The sequence below is a fragment of the Anser anser genome (genome assembly GCF_964211835.1).
Source record: "Anser anser genome assembly, contig: HAP1_SCAFFOLD_66, whole genome shotgun sequence".
In the NCBI taxonomy this organism is placed as follows: Eukaryota; Metazoa; Chordata; class Aves; order Anseriformes; family Anatidae; genus Anser; species Anser anser.
The window spans coordinates 688737-692869 of record NW_028153466.1 but is presented as its reverse complement, the minus strand read 5'-3'; positions in this window follow the sequence as shown (position 1 = coordinate 692869).

Below are 4133 nucleotides of genomic sequence, written 5' to 3'. Positions count from 1 at the left end.
ACGGAGACAAGCGAAGAACTCTACGATTCACTCATGAATTGTCACTGGCAACCTCTGGATACGGTCACTTCTGAAATCCCCTCTGCTATTTAAGTGTCTTCTAGAGCATGACCGTTATGGCCAAAGTGCTAAAACTACATTTCTTCTACATTATTCTAGCTCATAAGTTTTAAAGCACAATGATAGGTTGGGTTTTTTTTGCTATGCTTTTGACAGTTTCTGTAATCTTTTTGTTCATCACTCCCTTCTTGGAGCATCATGAAGTCATGTAAATATTCAAGAAATGTAAAGAGGTAAATGGGGTCTAAAGATAGACTTGCCTGTGTAAATAAAAGATTTGTTTCTGCAAACCTGCCAGCAAGGGATTTTACTTGTACCTGTGTGCAGCACGTTCTCTTCCGGCTTATGGAATTTAACAAGGTAGTAAGGGTATTTCATCTGTCTTTATTTTTATATGGGCATTAGGACACAAGCAAAATCTAGCTTCCACTTGTTTTCCTGGTTCCTTAGGTAAGCGACAAGCCAAGCCTTTCATGTGCTTGCTTAGACTGGAAGTATGTATGGGAGACACTCACAGGCCTTGCTATGGAAACACCTGTGCCCACTTTTTCCTGCAGGCTGCTGGCTCTAACTGTACTACTGATACATGCTAGGTCAGCTAAAATGGGCTTATAAATAGGGTATGTTAAGCATATGGAAGTGTAGACTTCAACTGCCATAGCTACAAACATCCCGTGGAATGAGGATGATGTCTGCTGGCACTCTCTGCATCAGCATTCAGTTTTCCCTTGCCCTTCTTACTGTTAGACTTCTCAGCTGACGCTTTACAGCGAAGAAATTGCTACAACATAATCCGTGTTCTTAAACCTAAAAAAAAAAAATCTTGGAGAAAACAACTTGCTGGTTTTCCCTCCTTGCTGGCAAGGAGAAAAATAGTCCACCAGGAACAACAAAAAAATCCTAGTAACAGCTCCTTAAGTTATACCCTCTGCTACCCTCTCTGATTGCTCTGGTCTTCCTTCATTCACGGTAATGAAGTTTTAAAGCTCTGATAGAAGGATGACAGTACTCAAGTCAAAGGAGATGAGAGCAATGAGGAAAGCTTTGCTTTAAGCTAGAGCAGTCTTGCGAGTTGCTGCCTTTATGCTGTTCTTATCTTGAAGGGTACAGAGTCTTTTCCAGTCATAGGGACTCCATAACCCTATGAATATGGAGAAATAGTTGCTAATTAACAGTGTGTATAATAAGTAAGTGAGGCTGGAAACAAAAGAATATTCCTCCAAGAAAAAAAAGGAAGCAGAAATTACTGTACTTAATAGCTGGGGAAGCTGTTAAAGCTAGTTGACACAGTTCTGGTACTGCCGTGTGTGTTTTGGGGGCAACATAAACCATAATTGCTGTGATGGCAGGTAAGAATCCAGTTCTTTTTTATGGCTTAGTGTAGTCAGTGAAAGCAGTGGTCCTAAGCTGCATGCTGTTCTTAAACGTAATGCAAATTCTCTTTTGTGACTCCTCAGTACTTCCAGGTTACTTGTAGCTGATCACCAGCAACTGCTTCTGTTAGCTATTAGCTGTTGGGTTTTTGCTAGGAATACTTTCAGTCCTGAATTGAAATGATGACATCCTGAAACAGAAGAGGCTCTTGGAGTATTGTAGGAAGCACATTCTTCCTGGTTCTAGTGCAGGTGTAGACGTAGGAGGAGACAGAAGGCAAAGAACCTCACATAGGTGGAGGGGGTGAGGTGGCATCACAGTTAGAGCTGTTGCAGTTAACTCTTCCCAAAGCATGAAAGCAACGTGGCTGGGAACAGGGATTTGTTGGGTTGCTTCTTTGTGTGAGCCAGGGAGTCTTTTGAGGGGCAGATTAATAAGAATATGACACAAGGTAGAGGTGGAATAGATGAAGCAAAGAATCTGGGTGGGAAAAGGGTTGCTTGTACGTGTCTATGGAATTGTTTCAGGGGACTGAGCTGGGGCAAATTCAAGATAATAGATGCAGCCTCCTTGAATTTGGATGGCAGTGCTGAAGCTTCAAAACCTTACAAGGTTTGATGCCACTGCAATTGCAGTGCATAGCTGTGGTACTTGAGCTCAGAAGTGCAAACTGCACAGGATTTTTTTATCTATTTTCTTCAACGTGAGCAGCAAAACATCTTCCAGGAATGTGCCTGGGTGCTACGCTGCTTTGACACGGCTTGCTTTGCATCACCAAACACAGTAGTTAGGTTGCATCGAGTACTTTGTGGAAACATTCATTGTGTTGTCACCCAGAAATGGGATGCTACAGATATGTGTTGGCCCGGCAGTATCAGTGCTGTTTTTTGGCCTTTGAGAGGTTGGTCCATAACATGTGACCTGTGTAACGAGAGGCCCACATAGATTGGTGACTTCATTAAGTCTGATACTGTGGTGGTGTGGGGCACGATTCATGTCCCGTTATCGTTTTTATTCTTTATTTATGTGTTTATTTTCTGGGGCGGCGATCTGTCACGATGCCCATCGTTCCCCTGCCGTGGGGTAGAATTTAGCGTGACGACTGCCTCCCGGACCAACGGGGCCACGAATCCGGCCTAAAACACTGCTTGTGCGTTGGTTGTCGGCGTGGGGGCTGTTGGTTGTCGGTGCGGGGGTATCGGTTGTCGGTGCGGGGCTTTTCTGACGAGCACTGTGGGCTCGGGGCGCCGTCCCACGCCCGGCGCGGTGCTGCGGCACACCAGCGGTCGGCGCCACGGCGCGGGGAGGCTCTGGAGGTGACTCCTAGCCCCGTGCTTACGGTGGCCGGGCCGGGGTTCATTATGGCGGCCGGGTCCTGAGGGCGGGAGCGGGAGGGCGGCGGGACCGGGACGGGACCGGGGCGGGGCGAGGAACGGGAGCGGCAGCGGGAGGGGGGGGCGCGCGTTCCCGTGAGGGGAGGGGGCGCGCGAGGGAGGGAGGGGGAGGGTGTGAGAAACACTCCGTAGCCAATAACTTGGGCTCAGGCGAGGAGCTCGGCGAAGCAGGAATTTATTCGCGATCGCAGTGGCGGGCGTCCCGTCCGTGCGAGGACTACCGCACACCAAATTTCCCTGGTGTATTGCCAAGCACTTCCCCGTGCAAGGGCTTACCATACACCACATTTCCCGAGACTCTTCCTTTCTCTCCCTTATCTCACGCTTCGTCCGTCTCCGGCCGCGCCCCTCGCGGAGCTGCGGAACCGCGGATCAGGACTCCACACTCGCTCCGTACAAAAGTACGTCTCAATCACACGGCACACAGAGTCTCACCCGACCCCCAAGGCAATACTTCCTATTTCTTACCTTGGTCTGTGCACAGAGTTACCGGATCAATTCTCAAAGCCGGAGTGCCTGCCTTCTTCCCTTCCCCACTCCTTCACGGATCCTGCCTCTTTCATCAGTCTCGGGCCCTCTGTCAGCTCTCCGCAGAACCGCCGCCGTCGATGCACAGGACCGCTGAAATCAGCGGGGCATGCCTTCCTGCTGCTGCGGCGGTGGGGCTCCCCAGTAGGCGACTGGCTCCCGGACGAGCCCCCAAATTGTGAGAAACACTCCGTAGCCAATAACTTGGGCTCAGGCGAGGAGCTCAGCGAAGCAGGAATTTATTCGCGATCGCAGTGGCGGGCGTCCCACGAGCAGGAGCGCCCCTGCTGGTTCCAAAACCCAGTTTATATACTTTTTGATGACGGGACCCTCCCCTGTTTCCCCACTGAGGGGGTGATCCAGGCTCACAATCTGTCTGATGCTTCCCAGACAATGCATGGCCTTCAGTTGCCGGCCTGTTAAATTTCGAATTTCTTTCGACTTTTTTACTGGTTGAAGCGGTAATGGTTCTTCACTTACCTGACTTGACTCAACACCGTGATTTTCCCCGAATTGTTCTACGGAGTCTGGTTGTCTGCATTTTACAAGGTCGCCTGCTAAGCGTTCTTATCGCTGCAAGCACACCTCGATACCCCATTCCTTACCTTTAAACAACGTAACTCTGCAAAAACAACATTTTTATTCCCACGAGGGGCAGGGCAGGCCCCGCGGCGCGTGGCGGCGGGGGGCGGGGGGGCCCCGTGACGGCACCGAACGCGGGGGGGGGGCGGTATGGCCTCGGGCGGCGCGACCGGTAGCGGCGCGACCGGCAGCGGC